The sequence below is a fragment of the Canis aureus genome, chromosome 33 (assembly GCF_053574225.1).
Source record: "Canis aureus isolate CA01 chromosome 33, VMU_Caureus_v.1.0, whole genome shotgun sequence".
Taxonomy (NCBI): Eukaryota; Metazoa; Chordata; class Mammalia; order Carnivora; family Canidae; genus Canis; species Canis aureus.
The window spans coordinates 22770688-22795964 of NC_135643.1; the positions used below are offsets into that span (position 1 = coordinate 22770688).

General features: G+C 36.5%; 1 protein-coding gene across 2 annotated transcripts in view; it reads left to right on the plus strand.

Annotated features, from left to right (window-relative positions):
• LOC144303751 (uncharacterized) overlaps positions 1 to 25277 on the plus strand; it is a 54801-nt gene that overhangs the window by 9420 nt on the left and 20104 nt on the right. The window contains exon 3 of one of the 2 annotated variants that reach the window (XR_013370724.1): positions 10213 to 10523. The exons of the other annotated variant lie outside the window; for it this stretch is intronic. The gene's annotated coding sequence lies outside the window, so the exon portion shown is untranslated. Of the gene's footprint in view, positions 1 to 10212; positions 10524 to 25277 lie in introns of those variants that run through there. 2 annotated transcript variants of the gene reach the window in all.

The window sequence follows — 25277 nt, forward strand, 5'->3', positions numbered from 1 at the left end:
GTTGGGACCTGATGCTAGATATATCCTAGTATGAATGTTACTAACTCCATTGTACATTATAAAAATTCTTCTTGCAGGAACAAATATGGATCTGAAGTTGATTAACACCTCTAATATTTTCTTCACCAGCCCATTTAAGACCCAGCAAAGGCTGGGGAAAACAGAAGACACAGCCACTGTATTCAAAGAACCTAGAATAAAGTCAGGCATGAAACAAACAGGGTCAAAGTAACACACAAATAATAATTATTATTTTTAAAAATATTTTATTTATTTATTCATGAGAGACACCGAAAGAGAGGCAGAGACAGGCAGAGAGAGAAGCAGGCTCCCTGCATGGAGCCCGATGCGGGACTCGATCCCAGGACTCCAGGATCTTTATTTTTTTAAATAAAATAATTTTTATTGGTGTTCAATTTACCAACATACAGAATAACACCCAGTGCTCATCCCGTCAAGTATCCCCCTCAGTGCCCGTCACCCACTCACCCCCACCCCCCGCCCTCCTGCCCTTCCACCACCCTTAGTTCGTTTCCCAGAGTTAGGAGTCTTTATGCTCTGTCTCCCTTTCTGATATTTCCCACACATTTCTTCTCCCTTCCCTTATATTCCCTTTCACTATTATTTATATTCCCCCAATGAATGAGAATATACACTGTTTGTCCTTCTCCGATTGACTTACTTCACTCAGCATAATACCCTCCAGTTCCATCCACGTCGAAGCAAATGGTGGGTATTTGTCATTTCTAATGGCTGAGTAATATTCCATTGTATACATAGACCACATCTTCTTTATCCATTCATCTTTCGATGGACACCAAGGCTCCTTCCACAGATTGGCTATTGTTGACATTGCTGCTAGAAACATCAGGGTGCAGATGTCCCGGCGTTTCATTGCATCTGAATCATTGGGGTAAATCCTCAACAGTGCAATTGCTGGGTCGTAGGGCAGGTCTATTTTTAACTCTTTGAGGAACCTCCACACAGTTTTCCAGAGTGGCTGCACCAGTTCACATTCCCACCAACTGTGTAAGAGGGTTCCCTTTTCTCCACATCCTCTCCAACATTTGTTGTTTCCTGCCTTGTTAATTTTCCCCATTCTCACTGGTGTGAGGTGGTATCTCATTGTAGGACTCCAGGATCATGCCCTGAGCCGAAGGCAGATGCTCAACTGCTGAGCCACTCAGGCATCCCCACACAAATAATTATTATATCATCATAGAGTTGTAGATGGAGGAGGCTACAGAAATTTGGTTAAGTGCCTGGGTGTGAGCTTTGGGAAGAGAGATTGGTGGGAAAGGACTACATAGTTGTTCAAGACAGGAGGAATGGCATGATAATAAGCAGACAGTTGGAACCATCATGAAGTATGAAATATGTGGAGTCCAGAGAGGAAAAAGGATGAATTGGATCTAGGTTCAAGGGATCCAAGAGGAGGTTAGGTTGGATAGTAAGACAGAAGAAAGTGGGAAGAGAAATCTGGACTTAATTCCACCAGGGTTGCTATTTGGCTTTTCCTTGAGAACCTGTGAGTAAAACCACAGCTTAAGAGACTGGAGCAGAGTAATTGATGAGGAGTCCAGCTAAATGGTTCACAGTCAAGTGTGAGGGCCAGGGTCAGGACAGTGAAAATGAGAACAATATTTTGAATTCAGTCCATTGAATAAGAGACACATTTTGAAGGAAGATGTACATAATAGGATTTGATTTCTGATTTGGTGGTGTAAAAAATGGTTCTAAGATATTGAGCCTAAGTGTATTAAGAAAAATGGGGTTTTAATGTTTTAAATATAAGTAACATGAGGAAGGGTAAAATGTTGGGAAGATGATTATTCCAATAAGTATGTAAAGTAATAATAGCTTATTAATGACTGTCCATTGTCTTAAGCAATGATACTAAGGAATGTAGGAATCACACACGTATATGCAAACACACATGGGTGTGTATTACACTCAATACTTAAAATAATATTGCGAGACTAGTATTAATATTTCAATTTTATATGTAAATAAATGGAGATTTAGAGAGGTAAAGTAATTTTGCCCAAGTTGCATATCATGAAATATTTATAACTTCTAAAAACAAAGGCTCTGCTCTTTTATCTTTCACCTAAGGGGAAATTGAAATGACAGCTGAACCTTTAAGTGGCCATATCTTAAATACAACACAGAACCAAAGATGAGTTAGAATGAAAAGTGAAGCCTAAAGTGTTGAATTTGGAGATCATCAAGATTAGATGAGTTTTAGAAGAAGGTGATTACTAAGGATTTAGGAATATGGGAGGAAGAAATGAAACCAAAACTAAAATCCTAGAAGTTACTTAAAACAGTGGATGGAAAGTTTGGAGGGCAGGTCAGGAAAGGTAGGAGAACCAGCGAGTTAGATTGGTGGAGAATCCATTATTATGTGCTCAGTTTTTTTTGTTTTGTTTTGTTTTTTGTTTTTTAAGGGGTTGAAAATAGTACCTATCTTTTTTTTTTAATTTTATTATTTATTCATGAGAATACACAGAGAGGAGACAGAGAGAGAGGCAGAGGCATAGGCGGAGGGAGAAGCAGGCTCCATGCAGGGAGCCCGACGTGGGACTCGATCCGGGGTCTCAGGGTCACGCCCTGGGATGAAGGCAGGCGCTAAACCGCTGAGCCACCTGGGCTGCCCTTTGCTCAGTTATTTATTCAACAAATAGGCGTTGACAATTTATAAACTCTCAATTCATGGCAGCTGCTGTGACTCTTGTAGTGAACAAGTCTAGACATGGCCTCTGCCTTCAAAGTAGGAGGGAGAGGGCAGCCCGGGGGGCTTAGGGGTTTAGTGCCGCCTTCAGCCTGGGGCCTGATCCTGGCGCCCAGGATCGAGTCCCACACTGGGCTCCCTGAATGGAGCCTGCTTCTCTCTCTGTGTGTGTCTCTCATGAATAAATAAATAAAATCATTAAAAAAAAAAAAAAAGTAAGAGGGTGAGAAGACTGAGTTCATCTAATAATCACACCTCCAGTTGTAAGTTTTTTTAAAAAAAATACTAGCTACAGTGATTTTTTTTTTTAAAAGATCGATTACTTGTTTGTTTGTTTATTAGAAACAGAGAGAGAGAGAGAGAGAGAGGCAGAGACACAGGCAGAGGGAAAAACAGGCTCCATGCGGGGAGCCCGATGTGGGACTCCATCCCAGGTCTCCAGGATCATGTCCTGGGCTGAAAGTGGCGTTAATCCCCTGGGCCACCGGGGCTGCCCTACAGTGACAGTTTATGGTAAGTGCCTCACCTGGGATGAAGCAGAAAGGGTCGCAGAAAGCTTCCTTGAAAAAGGACAAATGAGTTGAGATGTAAAGTTCCAATGGAAATTAAACAAGTGGAAAGTGTTCTAGGCAAAGGGGACTGCTGAGTAGAGAGGGAACATGATCAAAAAGATCAATGTTAAAAGGTAAAAAACTGGGTGCCTCAGGAATAGTCAGTCACTTTTTCTGGATCAAGTACTTCTGGAACATGGGCTGTTCAATCCTGGACTTCAGGTTCTTAGTTCTTTCAGGTTTATAGCCATGGAGGTAGCTCTTTTCTTTCTTTCTTTTTTTCTTTCTCTTTCTTTCTTTCTTTCTTTCTTTCTTTCTTTCTTTCTTTCTTTCTTTCTTTCTTTCTTTTTCTTTCTTTCTTCTTTCTTTCTTTCTTTCTTTCTTTTTCTTTCTTTCTTTCTTTCTTTCTTTCTTTCTTTCTTTCTTTCTTTCTTCTTTCTTTCTTTCTTTCTTTCTTTCTTTCTTTCTTTCTCTTTCTTTCTTTCTTCTTTCTTTCTTTCTCTTTCTTTCTTTCTTTCTTTCTTTCTTTCTTTCTTTCTTTCTCTTTCTTTCTTCTTTCTTTCTTTTTCTTTTAGAGAGATAGAAAATGCACATGCAAAAAAAAAACGCACATGCTGCACACAAGTTTTGGGGGGGACGGTAGGGGCAGGAGAGACAGCATCCCAGGCAGGCTCCATACTGGGCGCAGAGCTCCATCTCAAGACCCTGAAATCCTGACCTGAGCAGAAATCAAGAGTCTGCCACTTAACTGACTGAGCCAACCAGGTGCCCTAGGCAGCTTCTTTCTGTACCTGACTACAGAAGGATTTCTGCACTGGTACCTCACTGACCTTCCCCACAGTTTCACTGGATGATAAATAAAACCTATCACTAAAAACTACTATTATTTTTAACACTTAAAATCTGTTATTATGACTTCTACTAATTAGATTGCCACTTTAAAGTTAAACTACAATGTCAGTAGAGAAACTTGGCCTACCATGGCTGACATAATGTACTGAAAAAGGATACTAAAATGAGGAAACCAAGGATGAATTTCAGAAAATGTTGAGAGAAATCTATTTCTCAACAATCCCTGACTCTTAGGTTCTCCTTTTTCCCTCTTACCTTCAATTCTAAAATAGAGTAGAACAGCAGCAAAATGCAAGTCTTTTTCCCATGAAGAGATAAAACTCCATATCCTTCTCTACTTCTGTGTTCATGGAGTAGGAAAAAGAGCAAGATGGTGATATTGCTCAGAACACTAAAGCACCCCTATGTCAGTGTGCTCAGCAAATTAGCCAGTGTTACTTGTATTGCCATAAAAAAAAACACACATTTTAAGGAAGCCACATTTGCAACAAGCGAATGGACTTGGGGGAGCAGAAATCCACATGGTTGATGCCTTCTGTATCCTTTGTTTAAGAAAAAAATGTCTTGGTCTCCTAGCAACATTGTAGGGAAATCCATCAGGGGTATGAAATTAGATGGCTGTGTAGGCGGGATACCTGTAGAGTGTTCAGTTTTATGAAAAGCTTTCACTAAAAATTATATATTATGCAAAATTCAACTGTAATGTGAGGTTAGGGAAGAAATTGTTCAACGCCCCCATAAGCAATTCAGGGTTCGAACAGTACCCGGTAGCTGAGGGTCGGTGATGTATGGGGAAAAAAATAAATGAAAGAGATTACGTGGGATGCCAAATTGGTTAGCCATTCATGATTAGGGAGAATTTCCTCCTCAAAAACAGATTTCAGAGCATCCTGATCCAAGCTCTTCTTTTGTAAAAACCTTCTCCAAATGTTGGGAGATGGAGGGAAGTGAAATATTTTTCCCAGTTTAAAAAAAAAAAAAAGTAAATAAGTAAGTTAGAATTAACAAAACTCAAGAACATGGACTCAAAGCCCTGTACTTTGTAGGGCCGACAAGTCAAATCCCAGCCTGTGCAAACTTGCTTCCAGTTACCATCTTTCTCACAGAGTGTTTGAGGACCAGCTACATACTATCTTCATGGGTGGTTTATGTTTTGTTTTATTTTGTTTTGTTTATATCCTTGATTGTATTTATATGATTTATACCAGTTCTTTTAAGATCTTTGTCTGCTCTGATATCACTTCTGCCGTTTGTGTTCTAGCTTATTGGTATATTTTTCTTCTGGTGATAGGTTATACTTCCCTCCTTCTTCACATGGCTGGTAGTTTTTTCTTGGGTTCCAGACATTGTGAATCTTATATTGTTGAGTACTGGGTTTTGTCAGGCATTCCCACCTCCAATCTTTAGAGAGTATTGGATTTTGTTCTGGCAAATGGTATTTTGCCTGAGAATCAGTTAGATCATTTTCAGACTTATTTTATAAGCTTTGTTCCAATGAATCCAGGAGAGCCTTTTATTCTGGGCATAATTTAGACTCATCAATAAAAATGTGACCCTTTTGTGGATGATATATAATTTATTATGTATTACGAGGTCTCTCTATTCTTGTTGGTGGGAACACAAACTACCCCCAGTGTAAACTCAAGATTGTTCTACTTACTGGAGCACCTGGGTGGCTCAATTGGTTAACCATCCAAGTCTTCATCTCAGCTTAGATCTTGATCTCAGGGTCGTGAATTCAAGACCCAAGGTGGGCTCCACTCTGGGCACAGAGCCTACTTAAAAAACAAAAACAAATACAAAAAAGATTATTCTACTTACTGCTCTTACTGCTTTCAGGTGTGCTTTCCCTTAGGCCTAGGGGACTTTTACCCTACATGTATTCAGATCAGTATAAAGCCTCAATGGGACTCCTCTGTAGATGCTGGGAACTCTCTCTGTTAGCAGCTCCCTCCTTTTTGATACTCTTCCCCACAAACTCTGTCCATTCTGGTTTCTACAAACACTAATCTCTGTTTCTTCAATTCATTGAGACCTCTAGTCTCTATTTCACATCTCCCTCTTTGCTTCTGGGCTGGATGCTGGCTCCAGGAAGTAAGCTTGTGTAATCACAGAAATCACCTACTTGACTTCGTCTCCCTTCTGAATCATGATCTGGGCAGCCTGTCATCCATCGACTGAAAACTTGTGTTTTATAACTTTTGTTGATTATTCTAGTTGTTTATAGCAAGAAGGCAATTCTCACAGCAATTAATCCTTCTCAAGTAAGAGAAACAAGAAGAAATATAAAATTATACTGCTTTTTGTATGTATACATCTAATGACATTTGCTGGTTCTCTTTGTGTTTTCATATAAATTGGAATTACTCTCTGGTATCACTATCTTTCTGTCTGAAACATTTCCTTTAGTATTTCTTAAGGTAGGTCTGCTGGCAACAAATTCTCTCCATTTTTGTTTATCTGATAATGTCTATTTTGTCACCTTTTTTGAAAGATAGTTTTGCTGAATAAAAGATTCTTGGTTGACAGTTTACATTCAGCACTTTGAATATGTCATACTACTGCTGTCTGGCCTTCATTGTTTCTGATGAGAAGGCAGCTATTAATCTTACTGGGGTTTCCTTTATGTGATGAGTCATTTTTCTCTTACTATTTTCAAGATTTTCTCTTTATTTTTGGCCTTCAGTATTTTTACTAGGATATATCTGACTGTGGATTTCTTTGAGTTTATTCTATTTGGCACTTGTTGAGCTTCTGGGATGTACAGGTTAATATTTGCCACAAAATTTGGTTAGTTATTGGTATAATTTAAAAATTTTTTTTGTCCCCTTCTCTCCTTCTGAAACTCCAATTGTACATATGTTGGTACACTTAATAGTGTCCCATATGTCTCTCAATTTGAGTTAATTTTTTTTTCATTCTCTATTTTTTTTCCTGTTTTTCAGATTGTGTGATCTCTATTGATCTGTCTTCAAGGTCACTGAATTTTAATGCTATCAGTTCGAATTTATTTTTGAGGCCTTCTAGGAGCTATTGTAGTTTTCAACTTCAGAAATTTCATTTGGTTCTTTTTGATAAATTTTACCTCTTTATTAGTATTTTCTATTTGGTGAAACACCATAATTAAATCTTCCTTTAATTCTTTAAGCGTGGTTTCTTTGGTTCTTTGGACATAATTATAATAGATGCTTTAAAGTCTTTGGCTGCTAAGGTGAACATCTAGGTCCCTAAAATGCATTTTCTATTGCTTTATTATTTTATTTTTCTTGTACATGGGCCATACTTTCCTAAGGTTGTTTTGCCTGTCTCATAAAATTTTTATCAAAAAGTGTATATATTTTAGAAAATATATTGTAGCAAATCTAGGCACTGATTCTTCTCAACTTGGGCAGTATTACTGCTGGCTTGATGGTTTGTTTATTTGTTTAATGACTTGGCTCAACTGATTCTGAGAAGTCTTTTTTGCCCACAGTGAACGCTATTTAATGTCCTTGCTTGGATTTTTTTTCCCCATTATTTTAACCTTTTACTATGGCTACCTAGGGATCACAGTGGGTCAGTTTAAGCCACCTATTGATCACAGGTTGTACTTAAGCCCTCTTAAACAGTTATACTTTTACCCTTTACTATTGAATATGTATCTGTGGCTTGGAGGCTGATGTCATAGCTCAGAGATTTTACAGGATTTGCCCTATGTTTAGTCAAGGACCTGAAGACTGCAGGTTCTTTCTCTGATCTGTTCTGAGACGGTGCAGCTGTGGGCATGCAAATAGTCTTCCACACTGTCAGGGATGAAAGTAATTTTAATTTTAAATCTGACTTTCTAGGAGTGACTCTTACTGGAGTAGCTAATTATTTAGTTAGTGTTTAGTGTTCCAGTGAGGTATCTGCCCTGTGTTAATGGGTCTCTGTATAGCAATTTTATAAATAATCATAAATCATATTGTAAAATTTTTCAAGAAATCTTTCTTAAGAAAGTTATAAAGATAGAAAAATGCATTACCATGTAATATCCCCTCATGGATTATGGTATATTATTAATATTTTCTAAAAGGAAACACTCTTTCATCTTTATTAGAGTAGTTAAGTCTTTCTCGTTTTTTTTTTGGTGCAAGGATAACTGATTTTTCTCACACTGATGTTTTCCTATTGTTTTCTAATATATTTTATGCAAACAAAAACAGCTGACTTGCAGCATCTTCTTATAGGATATTTAACATTTTTTCTTGACTACTTAAGACATGAAAATTACTTTTTCTGGTTTCATTTTATTTTATTTTATTTAAGATTTTATTTATTTATTCATGAGATACACAGAGAGAGAGAGAGAGGCAGAGACACAGGCAGAGGGAAAAGCAGGCTCCAAGCAGCCCCACATGGGACTCAATCCCGGGTCTCCAGGATCACGCCCTGGGCTGAAGGCCATGCTAAACCGCTGAGCCATCCAGGCTGCCCTTGGCTTGATTTTAGAAGGTTACATAGTCCTTTTAAAATATTTTACAAATGCAGAAAAGAAAAAAAAAAAAAAAACACTTGAAAGATCACATTGAAAGAACACCACAATTAACATTTTAAGAATGTGCTTCCAGATATTTCAGAGGTCTTCAAATAAGTTTTGATCTTCCTTTGTAACTTTTTTCACTCACCAGTATCTGTGTTAACATTTCCATATCAATAAATATAGATACACAGGATCTATTGGGGGGTAGTGTTTGGTTGATTTTTTACCACAAAGGTAGAGTTGTAGTAATACACCTTCATTTAAAGCACTCAGCTATCATTGATGAATGCAAAATCCACTTTTGTTTCTTATATTTTAACTTCACTCTCAATCCCTGGCCCTGTCCACTCCTCTTACATATATACTACTTATAATAAATTTGACATATATCTTTAGATTATGTATGTGTCTCTATAAAACATCTAATGTTGGTTTATAGGAATATTTATATACCCATTTGTAGGTATATAAATATTATACTATATTATATAAAATTATGTATTACATTATATGTTATATATTTAAGTCAATATATAATATATATTAAATTACATAATATAATAAATATAATTTAATATAATATATACACCTACAAATAGGTATACAAAAGTACCTGGAAGCCAAAATTATATTTTGTATAAAATTATATACATTTCCAAGGATGCATGTCAAATTTATTATAAGTAGTATAAATGTGTATATATATATATATATACATATTATATTATATATATACAGTAGGTGAACACGTGTTTATATATTGCATCAGTAAATAACAACAAACACAAAGTATACTAATGTAGTTGAATGTAGCAAGCTATACAGGAATACATTATTGTTCATCATCTTCATTTACACATTTTTCCTTTTGACCCATTGGTAACAAGCACTGTCTTGAAAGTGCTTTTTGTGTGATTCTGCTTCACCTTTGCAGAAAAGAAGCAAACACAAGACAAAGAGAGGACTGTTTCTTTGGTGTTTCTACATTATGTTCAAAACCTGAAATGTCTATTTACAATTTGTGAAGATGTCTTTTTGTCCTTGATTACTTAACTTAGCTTCTCCCCTTCTTCATACTTCTTAAACCACTTTTCTTATTTCAAGATAAGAATCTATATTTTACAATAGTATTTTTAAAAACGTGTTAGAAATTTAATATGTCTTTTTAAAGAGGTGCCAGTATTTTTATTGGGAGTATTGTTATCTATGTTAGAGTTCTTTTTAATACAATTGCTAAGCTTTGGAGTGGACTGTCTCAATCCTATTTCTCCCCTGAGCTCTATTACCATTAGTGCATGAATCTGTAGAAGTGCCATTTATTTCAAAGCATATATATTTTATTCCTCTACAGATGGGCCCCTATATTGCTTCCAATCTATATTCACTCCTCTGTTCCTTGAAAATTTGTGGTATTCATAGGCATGAATTTGCTGAGTAATAGGTTAAATGAATACCTAAGTTAATTATACACTGATAGATTTCTCTTCAGAATTTCTCTACTAGTTCATATTTCCACCAATGTTTTCCCTATATCTTGTTTTTTTTCTTTAAAGATTTTATTTATTTATTCATAGAGACAGAGAGACAGAGAGAGAGAGAGAGAATGGCAGAGACACACAGAGGGAGAAGCAGTCTCCACGCAGGGGGCGCAACGTGGGACTCGATCCCGGGTGTCCAGGATCACACCCCGGGCTGAAGGCGGCACTAAAGTGCTGAGCCATCGGCGCTGCCCTATATATGGGTTTTTAACAGCTAAATAATATTCCATCTTATGGAAAGAGGTACTAAAATTCAATTACCATTCCTCTACCGGTTAGAGTTCCCATCAGATATCTCTCATGTGTTCCATTCACTAAATATTTAAGTGCCTTGTATTCTCTAGGTACAGAAATAAATAAATATTTTGTCAATGTCCAGAGTTTTCACTTGTTGGCTTCTATCACCATACTGATTGTTAAAATATGCTCATGGAATTTTGGGGTGCAGAAAAAGTTAGAGAAAAACAAAGAGATTAGAAACTAGAGAGGAAAGAAGGGCCCACCGAGGTGGGCCAATAGACACATTTTTAGGAAGAGAAGTGCCAAGCAATGAGTTCTCAGTTCACTTTCTCACAGTAAATTTCTCTTTTTGCCCCTCCAGTAAAGTCTTTCATATGTGCAAATGTTGCCTGAGTCACATTTTGTGGGATCTAAAGAAATAGGGTTTGGTTTTGTGTTTTGTTTTTTGTTTTTGTTTTGTTTTGTTTTGTTTTGTTTTTGGCTTTAAGGTTGACACTGTTTGATAGAAGGACAACTGGAATAGTAGAGAAAACTGTTCCTACAACTGAACTGCTTCAGTGGGTGAAAAAGCTCAGGGCCAGAGCCAGAAAAACCACAAAAACAACTCAAAGAAACCATGGGAATGAATTTTCCGCAATCTGTGAAATGGAGGTTCCAAACACCCTTACGTGGATATTAAGGGGCAGGGTTAAGATTAAGTTAGCTGGCATCTGGGTAACAAGTGTACATTTTATGACAGCCTAATACTCAGGTATAATTTATCCTGAGTGCCTTTTCCGTTCTGTTCAAGATTAACTATTTCTGCAGAAACAAATTTTTGCTGTTACCAGAACGTCAGATGAGACAGCCTCTGCACTCATGCACTTCCTCACTTTACTGCTCCAGGCTAGTCTACTATTCTAACAAGGTACAGTCTCATTCTGTATCAATCACATCTTCCCAATATTCGATGCCTCCATCTATATTTTCAGAAACTCCAAAGATGAAATAAACTTAACACGGAAAAATTTCTGCTACAAAATCTGCTGTGAAATGGAACCTCTCTTTGTTGACGGGCTTAGTGACCTTACACAAATTGAGTGATGGCTCTGAGAAAATATGCAACATGTAAACCAACAGTGATGCTGTCAATTTGTTCTTTTCTGATAGATCAAGGACAAAATGTCAGCAATTCATTTTAGGGAGTCACAAAAATTATAGATGAGGACGATTACTTGATACAGGAACCTTATCAGGAGACGCAGGTTGTTACCGGCAGTAGAGGAAAATAACTGTTATACTTGCAAATGAGGGGCTTTATCATATGCTTCACTGCATCACTATAAACACTCTCTGGGAGCCTTTCACCAAGGCCTATCTGTGCCTATGCATCCTTCTGGAAGCATTTATAAAGTAGAAAAGTTGAAATCAACTTTGACACTAATATCCATCTTGAACATCTTCCAAGAACAAAGCTGATTTATTTTCATGGGAGAGAACCAGGAGAAGGAAACTGATAGTTGCCATTAGGTCACCTACTCAAGCCTCTGGGGACAGCTCCTTGCAATATGCTTGTTTTTCATCATATGTTATTAGAACCTCATGGACAATAATGCTTCCACAACTATTGAGGGAGAATTCACGCAAATATATATAAAGGAAAGTTTCTCGAATAGTATAACTTTCTCTTTTATCAATTGCCACAAAAATAATTTTCTCTTATTCTTTGTTAAACTCTGTCATGCCCATCCTAAGTCTTTCACACATTTCAGAAGACTTTTTCTTCTCTCAGACATTAAATTCCCTCTGAAGAGAAAACAAGCATAGCGTCTACAGTACATTGATTATTTCGGCATCAAGATGCCCGTCTCCAGCTCTACAGGTTGTGTAATGCTTAAAGTAGAGAATGTTACCCCTCCTCTCTTTTGATACTTGCTTTCTTAGATATAAAAGGAAAATACGATTTTTTTTTCTTTTTTCCAAAAGTTGTGATTTTCTGTATTTAGTGAAAACATTCTAGAATCCAAACTTTCAAACTTCTGAATATTTTTAATAATTAAAATCTAAATCCCTATCCATCTCTGTCAGGACCACATCCTTACTCTTAGATACTAGGAAGAACCAGGGGGAATAGAGACTAAAGAATTGTTCAGCAGTGCTGACTTCTGAAAGTTTGACCAACTGATCAGAGATAAAGGTATCGGGGTATAAAGGGAGAGATCCGTGTATTCATTCATGAACTTGCATCTCGGGTTTACAGTGTGTCACATACTGCAGCAGGTGCCAGAGTTAGAAAAAGGAACTAGACACAGAAAACCATGAAAATAACATGAGCTACAGTGGTGTTAACACTTGTTGCTGCAGTACAGTCAGTATAGTCAGAGCACAGAGGCGGGAGGTCTCAATTCTGGCTTAGGACTTGGGATCCAAAAACTTTACCTAGAAGTTTCCTAGGTTGAGTTTGGAAGGTAAGTACATTTGCCAGAGAGACAGGAAGAGAGAAAGAAAAGTGGAAGAGGAAAACAGAAGCCGGCCTCCTTTAGGGACCATAGCATGCAAGTGGGTAACTAAATATTCAGGGAATAATCACGTAAGCATCACACACATGCTCTTCTACTTCAGTATATGTCATCAGAAATTTAGCCAGGAGCCTCACTTCGATAAGAGTGTGATTTTTTTTAAGGATCATGAAAAATAGATACTTAATGACTGCTTAATAATGAAAAAAGAGGAGTGAGGGACTGTATTTTGATTCTTCTACAAAACTCTGCCCTCCGTCCTCAGTGTATATTAGATAATGGGGAAAACCCTGAGGCATTTTCTATCAGAGGCACAATAACAAGTCACATTTGCCCATTGCCCAGGCTGAAGTTTGGCCATCTCCAAAGGGCTGCACTGTTCTTTATTCTTTCAATGTATCAGGAATGAAGAACATGAGTCCTCCTTTCCTGATGGCAATTGTGCCTCTCAACTTCACTCTAACTTCATCTGCACTTTAGTGGGGCAAAAGAGAAGAAACCATGGAACAGGAGCTATTGGCTGCTAGGTGAATAAGCTTCCACTCCCAGAAATGATCAGTCTAAGGGAAAATCAGCTTTTTCCTATTCCTGTTCTCCACATTTCCCCTACTTCCCTAGGTGAGTTCCGGTCTGATGGTGTCTTTGAGCTTCTGTGATGCTACAGAGGAGTGAGGGAATCACAAAAGTAGTGAATAGGAAAAGGAGAAGGAATTAGCTAAAGTTGCTAAATTGTTTTTTATATGATCAAATGGTGAAAGAATCCTGGAAAAATGAGGAGAGAAAAGCCACATGCAGTAAGGAGGGACAGGAAAGTATTTGAGAAGTAAGGGTTTGAAGGGAGGTATTGTGAATGCTGCAGCATATAATGGAAGTAACAAGATGATGAAAAAGAATACATAGGTGCTATAACCTATGTATTTAGACACCCTGCACGGACTCCATGAAATACTAGCAAGAAGTTGGAAAGTTTTAAAATTCATTTCAATTTCCAGGACTATATTTCTTTAATCATAGCTATGCTCCAAGATTGAACCCTATGGCTCCAGTTTAATAAGAATTATGCTTCCTTGACCGGTAAGCTTATTAATCAACAATAATATTAATTCTACTCTGTCCAGTATAGTAGCCACCAGCCACACATGGCTATCAAGTGCTTAAAGTATGGCTAGTCAGGATTGAGAGGCATTGTAACTGTAAAATATACACAGGATTTTGAAGACCTAGTCAAAAAATTTTAAGGACGAGAAAGCAAAATATCATGTTAATAATTTATATATTAATTGCATGTTGAAATGAGAATATATCGGCTATATTGTGTTAAGTAAAATGCATTGTTAATAATTTATTAGTAATCTACCTGTTTATTTTTCCTTTTTCTTTTCTTTCTTTTTTTTTTTTTTTTAGAGAGAGAGAATCTTAAGCCAGCTCCATGCTCAGCACAAGCCTAGCATGGGGCTTGATCTTAAGATCCTGAACGTACAACCTAAACTGAAATCACGAGTCAGATGCTTAGCTGACTGAGCCACCCAGGCGCCCCTCTTTTTACTTTTTTTAACATGACTACTAGAAAATTTTAAACTATGTCTGAGCTCACAATGCTAAATTACATAGGTGGCTTATATTATTACATTTTTATTAGATAGAAGTGCACTAATTTATAACAGAAACTAGCCATAAACAATAAGCATCCTGTGTGACAATGACATTGAGAGATTTTCTGTGACTAGAAAGGAGAAGAGCTCGGTAGTTAGATTCATGAGCTATGGAGTCCTATTTCTGGGCTTACTCTTGGCACCATCATCTATGAGTATATGATCTTGGGTGAAACACTAAACATTTTTGGCCTCTGTTTCCTAATCTAAAAAAATGGAATTGATAATCATAACTTCCTTGCAGATTGGTTGACAAAGGTAAAACATTTATAATAGTGTTTTACATAAGTGGCATATTTTGCTTTTATTCTTATTACTTCTAGGGACGGAAGGTACTAAAATGTGTTGAGTGCTCTTTTAAGTTTTATTTTATTTGTCTTTCTGAAAGCTCCACAAGGGCAGGGGCCGTTTCCATTCTGTTTTCTCCTTTATACACAACAACTAGCACTATGTATGGCAGTAACATATTTGCTAAATATTGAATGGAGGAGTCTAGAATTGATAATCGATTGATGGACAGTATTGTTACCCCCATTTTAGAGAAGAGGAAATTAAAGTTTGCAAAAATTCAGAAGTTAAAAGGTTACGTGAAGTTATAAAATTCATAGATGATAAGAGTTGAGATTTAAATCAAAATTTGCATGAAAATTCAGTCTGTTAACTCAAGGAGTATTCCATCTAGCTAGAGAAACTGTTTCAAATTAAAAATAAAATGGGACTAGTTCATAGATGATACTATTTAAATAACCTGATTGTTGCTTACCAAAGAATTCTTCTGTGGAAAAGACTTCTTGTCCAGCATGTGTGTGCAGGAAAGCATTGGAAGGGATGAAGTGGAAGCTGGACCTCTAGAGATTCATTAAGTTGGATTGGGTGAGCACTCCGTCTGGGAAAAGGGGTCACTTATGGCAGATGACACAGACTGAGCACAGGTATGGAGGCTGAAACCCAAAGGCAGATTCTAAAGCTCTAAAATCAATCTTTTTGCCTGGAGAAGATAGATCATATAAATTTATTAATAGAACTTAGGCAGAAATAAACTTGAATTTAGACCTTAGGCTTAGAATGAAGACTGAGTTAGAAATTTGGCAAGCAAATAAGAGGGTATTACTTTGTTTTTCTTTTTAGCATAGTCAAGATATGATAGTAGATTTTGTCGGATTCTGATAGAAATTAGGTTGAATCTGTACATCGAACTGGGAAAAAGCGACATATTAACCACATTGGGTCTTTCCATTTATGAACATATTCTATCTCTCCATATCCTTCAGCAATGTCACATAGATTTTAGTGTAGATGTTTGACATATGTTGTGTTAAATTTACCCCTAAATGTTTTGGTTTTACTCCTTTTTAATATAATCTTTAAATTTTGTGTTTGTTTGTGAAAATATATTAAAATGCTATTGATTTTTCTGTATTCCAATGTATCTTGAAATCTTGCTAAATTCATTTTTTAGTTCCGGTGCTATATTCTATGTATACAACCATGACACGGTTAATTCTTCTGTTACAACTATTAATTTTTTTTTCTTGCCTCAGTACAATGGCCAAGACCTTCAGTACAATGTTGGATAGAGGTAGTGAGAGTGGCCCTCCTTGCCTTGCACAGTTCTAGAAATAAGCAGCAGGGCAGGGTTGAGGATGTAATTACCACTGGAATTTTAAGTAGAAGCTTAATATAAACTAATAAATAAGCTATGAAAAGGGACAGAGGCCTTTCAATGGAGCGAGAAAGGTTTTTTTTTAAAAGAGTAATTAGTTAAAAACTCCAAAATCTAAAAGACGTTAATGAGAAGGTCATTAATTAGTACTCGAAGAAGCATTTTTTAAAAATCCTTTTAGTATTCTAGAGTATTTCTGCTAAATGGCTTTTGCACCATATTGAATAATTTATGGTAGCCTTTTGCACATTTTTCTGCCCACTCACAAGTTTCACAATAAATGAGAAAGATGCTTATTTATTAGAGTGCTGTAGAAAATATGAATGAGAGGGATAACAAATGGTGCTGATCATTGCCATCCAAGAGTATTCCAGCCCAGGCTGCACATCACAGCGGAACATGTTTCCTTGGAGTAGCTGTGACGATGGGATGATATTAACAATTCTTCTTGGACACAAATCTGGCTGTGTTGAACCTCCTTCTGTTTATTGGGTTGTTTTTATGCTATAGTCAAGGCAGGTTGAGTTGGGTCTCATGGCATCATCTAAGCAAAGTGAGCCCATATTCCAGTAGTTTCTGCCTCTCTGCAACAGAGCTCCCACACTGTGCCTTCTGTTCAACAGAAATCACCTAGCTCCTAAGTGATCAATATGGCTTGAGGCTTTTATTTTAGTAGACTGAGGTGGGGCAATTTTCTCTTATTTATTGTAATAGCTAGTCAAAAGGGATGTGAGGTTAATTACAAATTGTTTAGTTGCTTTCAGTTACTTAAATGGAAAATAATATTAATGGAACAGGATCCCTATTCAGACACAGATAAAGTAAGACAGCACAGAGGAAGTGAAGCAGTTAAAAGTCATCATGCCTCCTCTCTGCCTCCCAGTGAGTTCACTGGTAACCTTGGGACAAGTCTTCCTTGTTTAGAGAATAGTTATTTGAATACCCTCCCTCCTTATATAATCGTAAAGTGAGGGTCATTTATTGTCTAAACTGGAAGTAAGGATATAATAGACTAGGGATTAACCAAAATCTCTAACTCCCCAAATCTAAATCAGGGAGTTGGTGAATTGATTTATCTCAGAATGACTCATAGGAGGAACAAGCACTAACCCAGTCCCTTGAGAATAAAAATTAGTGAGAACAATTAGAATGAATCAGAATGGTCCCAACAAGCCCTAGTGGAAGAGAATGTCAAAAATAAAAATTCCTTCAGGTAAAAAAATAAATAAATAAATAAATAAAAATAAAAATAAAAATAAAAACTTAGAGTGGATATTCCACTCATGATGACAGCTGATGGCTCATGGTCACACACAAGTGCTAATTCTATCACCACTAGCATGCAAGCTCCACTGAGCCAGAGATGTCTGTTGGTTTTGTTAACTGCTGCCCCTACGGCACCTGAGGAGTGCCTTGTGTATTGTTGATGTGAGGAATTACCTCGATCTGATGGTAACCTTCAAGTACACGACAAGACAAATGATCTCGAGTGTCATTAACTGCATATGTCTTATGTGTCCCTATCTGTGCTGCATCAGTCTGATGGTGTGGTTATGAAAACTAGAGTTGAGGGAAATGAAAGCAGATGGGAGATACCTGGAGTTTGCTTTATCAGAAAAATAAATCCATGGGCCTGAACACAGCTGTAAATCATCTGATGACCTGATAAGCAGCAATGGATTTTATCTGCATATGTCAAGTGTAGAAAAAAGAGCAAAAAATGGATGCCAGCAATGTGCAGGTAACCTAATTATGTATGAATATTTGATTGTTTAAGAGCATTGGGTGGTTCAAATATATTTATTTGGTGGGCTGCTTGGTTTTACATCCTTTTTATGAATTATCAGTACATATATGCTCTTCTTTACCTATGTCTAACAATTCACAAAAGCTGCTTCTTTATTTAGTTTTTTCTATCCTCCTTGTGATCTGTCTTACTTTCTTTAGCAGAATATAATATTGTTAAATAATATAGCAAAACACATCACATACAAAATAGGCATTTGATAAACATTGGTTGGAGGAATGAATATAGGAAGGCATGGTCTTAGCATACCAAATGCATTTGATAGAAGATACTTTGGGTGCAGTCACTCTGGTAGTGATTAGGCTTGACTACAATGGTTGAACAGGAAAACTTAAGAAGAGCTGAATCACATAATACAAAATGTCATTGTCACCTGAGTCCATAGAAGTCTTCCCAGGAGCAATTCACAAGCATTGTCTTGTAAATCTGCAACATCATTTCAAAAGTAATGCGGTGAAAAGAAGCACGAAATTGGTGGACTGAAATTCCAATTATATTTCTAAAGGACTAGTGAAAGAAGATTAAATATTTGGAGTGTAAGTTGCTAAGGGCCAGACAACTAGGATGGAAAGAGAGGCCTTAGGAAGAGGAAGCTGGACTTCCTGCCTTTATGGTGTGTGACATTCAAATAATTAATTAAACAAAATATTAAATCTGTGTCTCTATTTGCAATCCAAGCTTGTGCACTGTATTATAACAATTATAGTAAGAAATCAAACATGTCTCTGGTCGGTTCTTACTGACCAGTAAATGTTATTTTCAATCTATTATGTCTTTTAGTCCTAATACATTCATTCTCAGAATAGATTGACAACTACTTTATTTACTTTGCCCCTTCAAAATTTAAATAAAGAACTACACTATTCAAAATATCTCATTTGGGTACCTTATTGTTTAGATATGTATTTATTTGTCAAAGTAAATCTATGCATGAACATGGGCATGTCGAATAGTTACATTCATGTTATTTTCATGTGTGTTTATGCTTGCGGTAACACAGGCTGTGTAACACAGGCTATGATACTTGCACTACCCTCAGCAGCCTCCTGAGGGATAGGCATAATGACTTGGAACCTAGAGGACTTTCTTAGACCTTTGACAGTTTTTCACCAACACCACAATACATGACTTGAAAAGCTATAGAGGATTATTTTAAATTCGTAAGCAATAGATTTGCCTGATGGAAAAGTATCTGTAAAATTTGTAGAAAGCATTTGTAGGACAGCCTATAACAAATAGTGTGAAGATGAATAGATTCACAGTTATAAGCAACATATTTGTGGCTTCTGGAAACCAGAGGAAAGGCAACTGGCAAGAAGAAGCTGGGGAAGTGAGTAGAGGTGACTCTTGGAGATTGGTTAAGTGTAGAATCTAGCACTGGAGTCAGGTCGGATATAGCAGAATTGAGAGGACTTACTGGTTGGTGAAAAAGAATTTTTTGAGAAATATGGGTAAACTGGAAAATGGGTTGCTTGGTTAAAAAAGGAGTCAACTTCAAATAATTTTATTTTTTTTGTGAATTCTTGCCAATTCTTTCCCTTTAGGTTTCAGTGATAAACTTTAGCAAAGATGGTAGAGCTGCAGACTGAAACAATGATTAGCAGACAAGATGCATGCTTCCCTTCTGCTATACATTTAGTTTTTAGGTTTGTTAGTTTTAACTGTGTCATGCTGATGTGTATTTTTAACTTTTGTTTCTTCCATCAATTCTTATCAACTCTGAAGAACTTCTCCATTTCCAGAGACTTTACCCAGCTAAAAAAGCAACTGACAAGCTCCTAGAACATTGCACCCTGTGGGCACTCAATCAACACTTGTTTCCTAACTGCCTGGCTGAATGTGTCTTCAGGAACATAGGCAATAACCCAGACCCCTTCAAAATAACAGATGGCGGTGTCCCGTAGGCATTCCCCTGAGGCTTTGTTAAATACATAGCTAATGTCAGGAGACACCTGAATGCTGTTACCTGTTCAAAGCAAGTGACACTTCAGTCATTTGCCAACATATATGCATATGTGGGAGAAAATGAACTAAAGTCACACTGTGTCCAAAGCACCTGATACTTGTATGAGGCTAGGAAAACCCTGCTGAGTGTTGCAAAATTGATCAAGCCTGGGGGATGAAATGTTTGAGATATAAAAATTTGGGCAGAGTTTGAATTGGGGAGTTAATTACTTCATCATTAGGAATGTATAGGGAGAAAATGAGAAATGTGAGGGAAGATCAGAGCAGGTATCATTGAAAAAATAGAAAGGACAATGAATTTCACTACACAAATCTTTAAAATTTTCTGCATAAAAAATAAAGGTGAAATGAAAAATCAACATATTCTCAGACACTTGGTGTTAAATCATTAATATGTAAAGTATCCATAGAAATAACAAGAAAATCACTAAACGTGGACATAAAATGACCAAACAGTATGAAGAGACACTTCTCTAAGTAAAAAAATACATATAAAAACAAAAGTTCAAGAGCATTTCTAATTAGAAAAATTAAAAATAAAACATTACCTGTCAAATTAGCAGAGTTTTTTTAAATAGTATAAAGTATTAATCATACTTTCTAATGGACAAAATATGAGAAACTATCATTATTTTTTAAAATTTATTTGAGAGAGAGAGGAGGGGTGAGGAGGGACAGAGGGGGAGGGAGAGAGAGTCTCAAGCAGACTTCTAGCTGAGCGCAGAGCCAGATGCAGGGCTCAGTCTCATGACCCTGAGATCACGACCTGAGGTGAAATCAGGAATCCATCAATTTAACTGACTTTGTCACCCAGACCCTCCGGCAGGTATCTTTGCAATTAGAATAATAATGTTTTAAAAGTTCAGTTCTTCGTGTGTGCCTTGTGTAGGTCATACAAATTCCTCCATGATGCAGCCCCTGCCCATTGTTTCAGATTTTTTCACAGCCACCTCCTTTCTATGTTATTGTCCAGCCAGACTGGAATTTGCAGTTCCCCAAATGTACCATGTCTTTTCATGTCTATATTTGGAGTTCCCAGCCTAGAATGTGTTCCACCCTTGTTTACTTGGCAAATCCCTGTTCACTTTCCAAGAGTCATCCCCAACATCCCTCCTTTGTTAGGTTTTCCCAGCCACATTCCCTTTATCCTCCTCTCACACCTCAGCAAAGAAACTGTCTCTGTATCTTGACTCCATTTATATTGTTCCATATTTTATACCATATATTATTTATTTATTTACACATTTATCTCTTCTATTATAGATTGCTTGAGAACAGCAAGGTATTTTAATTTTCCCTGTATCCCAAATTTCTGCCACTGAGCTTAGCAGAAGAAATTAGATGTTGGCTTATATGAATTGAATTAAAACTATTAAGCCTCTGTTGGTTGCTTCAGTACATCACGGCATACGCAGTGAAAGCATAACCTTAACCCAGATCATTGCACACACACACACACACACAGATACACACACACAAATATCTTTGCTATAGGTGCCAATTTTAGAGGTTTTGTTAAACTAGAGATTTTATATACGCAATTTCCACAAAAGTATTTGAAAATATAGAAACTATATTATTTAATTACTGAGTATTCACAAAACTGTACCCTCAGCGTTCAAGAAACTTAATGGTTTCATTTCTTTCACTCAGGAACTACCATCAGGGAAGCATATTAAAAACAGACTTAATGGCTCACTAAGTAGATCTGTAATAAGAACCTAATACTTAATGCTCTGGTTTGCTTTTCTAGGCCCTCTGACTTGCTCAAATGTCAGGAAGGCATTCTCAGTTTATTTTTACCCGCACTTTCTTAGACTTATCTCAGAAAACTTATTTTGCTGCCATAAAAATAAATGCCAAAAGTAATTTTTAATCACAGATTTTATTTCATGTAAGCCACCAAGGGATTCTCGCCTGCCTTATTGTTTTTAGATTTTTAAGTCAGTTATTCCACTATAGCCTAGAGGATATACATTTTAAGACACAATTAAAAAGATGTGGTACAACATCTCACTTATCAAGGATTCGTGGTCAATGTGTCTACACTAGTTCAAATTCTGTTGGTGGCATGTGGTCCTGCAACTATCACAGCTTGTAAAATCTTGAACATTTTAGAGGAAAAAAACTTGCAAAAAATACCTCATGCTTTTTTGTATCCATAAAGAAGAATTCAATTAATTGAAATTTTCTTGATGATTTGGTGTCATCAGTACAAACATACGTTGTTCTGTGCCTTAATCCCCTAAAGTTAGTCTTTAGGCATAAACCAGTGCATGAGCATTTCAGGATTTGCCCCTCCGTTAACAGATTCCACATTATTGAGCTTTTGGTCCTCTTTAACTTTCTCTGTTTTCAGTTGAAATTTATTTTTTGACTGTTAACTAAATTAGTCTCTAGCTCTTACTGCTCTAAGCTTATTGCTTTGCAATCATTCATGTTCAGTCAACTTTGGGAAGATTGAGAGTGGTTTGATTTCTCTCTGGATACAGTAGCTTACAGATTTTGTCTTTGGGTTTACTTAAAAAAAGATTTCCAGGGTACCCTGGATTGGCCAGAGCAGTTCCATTAGGCCCATCAAGAACCTGACTGAGATGGAGTTAAGAGAGCAAGAGGTTTACGTGGGGATAACTCCTGGGAATGGAGAGGAGGAAGGAAGAAAGTAGGTTAAGGAAGGCCTCAGAGCACGGTGCAGGTCTGACAAAGTCTTGGACAACCCAACGGGGAGCTCTGGAGCACTAACACCCATTAAAGGAGTCCCATGTTGGGCCAAAATGGCTAGGTCCTGGTAGTCTGTCCAGTGCAGCTGGGGACTTCCTGAGAAGAGTATGGCTTCTGCTTGAATGCCAAGACAGGAACAGCTGGAGGCTATCAGTTGACTGCTCTCCCTGCAGCTGAAAGGAAAGTTCTTCTTTCAATCAAATTGGTGTACCTTCCTGGCTACATGGGCACATACACCATCTAAAAATATATTTGAAAAGAAGTACAGTTCAGAGGAAGACAGAAAATGGTAGTTGTTTTCTGAGGCTTTATAAGTTTATGGTTAATGTGAATGAGTGCAGAAAGCAGACAGCCTGACGGGAAGCAATTGGTGAGTCTGAGGATGAGCAGGTGGTGATCAGGGAAGCAGGGGGTTCTGGCCAATGAGGATAATGGTTAAATAACCACATGCTTAAAATCTTATTTTTCTTAGCAGCAAACTGACCTTTGTTGGAAGGACTCAATTGGGAAAGGTATAGACAGACAAGGTATATAGAGTGGAAGGCAAGATGTTGAACCTTAACTGGGAAAGTAATTTGTGCTTTCTTTTTTTTTAATTTAAGAGAGTTCTTATGTATTCTAGGGATGTTTTAAATATTTTCTCATGTAGGTTTTACATATTTATGATCAAATTAATTACTAGGCATTTTTTGTTAATATCATGTATGTAGTTTTCTGATTCACCATATTTTGTATTTGGTGGTTAGCTATATATTTCTCAATATTAATTTTAACATTCCCACCTTATTGAATTCTCTCATTTTTGGTTAATTATCTTGCATTTCTTGTTAGTTATTTTTAAAAAATAGTAATAATTTCATCTTTCTCAATTTCTTTAGTTCTAATACCTTTTTATTACCTAATTTCATTGACTTATAACTCCAGTACAATGTTAATAGTACCATAACATTGGTTACAATAATTAGTTTTAGCTAATATCCTTATGCTTTCCTAGCATAGTAGGAATTCCTTCATTAAGTAAGACACTGGCTTTAAGGCTAATTATACACTGACATATTTGAAACTGTTAAATATGTATCCGTCAACTCCTATTTAGTAAGTGATAGTTCATACAATTAAAAATGGATTAAGTTTTGTCAAACATTATTGTAGCATCTACAAAGATGATCATATAATATATTGCATTAATGGGTTTCTTAATATTGAAACATCCTTGTTCTTCTGGAAAAAAACCTTGTCCTTGTTCAAGTTATGTTACTTCTTTTGTGAACTGCTGACTTCTATTCTCTGATACTTTATTTTGAATTGTTTTTATTGATATGCGTAAGAAATATTTGTCTATAGTTTTCTTATTTTTTCCCAGTTTTGTGCCGATATTATATTCACTTCATAAAATATTAGAAGGGTTTCTACATTTTTTTTGTACTGGAAAAATTCAACAATATTGGAATTAATTCACTAATGGTTAGTAGAATTTCTTAATAACACTGGCTGTAATATTCTTGGAAGATTACCTTTTTGACAATTATATTTCTTTCTGAAAATGTGTTTCTTTTTTTAACTTTTTTTTTAAAGATTTTTATTTATTTATTCATGAGAGAGAGAGGGAGAGAGAGGCAGAGGGAGAAGCAGGCTCCATGCAGAGATCCCAATGCAGACTGATCCCAGGTCTCCAGGATCACACCCCGGGCTGAAGGCAGTGCTAAACCACTGAGCCACCGAGGCTGCCTGAAAATGTGTTTCTATTGTAGTTTCATCTTCCTTTTTTTTTTTTTTTTAAGATTTATTTATGTATTCGTGAGAGACACAGAGAGAGAAAGAGAGACAGAGACATAGGCAGAGGGAGAAGCTGGCTCCTCGTAGGGAGCCCGATGCAGAACTCAATCCCAGATTCCAACCTGAGCCAAAGGCAGGCCCCCAACAACCGCTGAGCCACCCAGGCATCCCTGTAGCTTCATCTTCTGAGTCAATTTGTAAGTTATATTTTCCTAGAAAATTATCCCTTTTATCCAAGTTCACATGTTATTTTTAACTCATATTTTTTCCCTTAATTTGTGTGGTTATTACTCCTTGTTATGTCTTACCCTATATATTTGTCCATTTTTCTTTTGTGATGATACTAGTTTACTTACTACTATTTGATAAATCAGCTTGCTCATGTATTTTTTAAATTTTCTAATACATTAAAATTTGTTTTTATATTCTGTTTTTCTGCTTTCATTCTTTCACTTTTATTTTTCTAAATTTTGGAGCCAAATGCTTAGTTTAATTTTTACTGATCAAAATTCACAGCTATAAGCTTTACTTTGAGCAAGTCTTGTATGGTGTCCTGTAGCTTCTGTTTTTGCTTTGTATTTTCCTTTGGAGTGAGACTTGTTAAAATAGACATTTTATAATTCCAGAAGGACAGTCTATTTTTCAGATGTTGTAACTGATTTCTTATTCCATGATGTTCCAAGAATTGTGTCTGTAGTTTTTTTTTTTTTTTTTGAATTAACTGAAGCTATTTTTTGAGGCCCCCAAATACGATTTTTGTGATAGTTCCATATTCACAT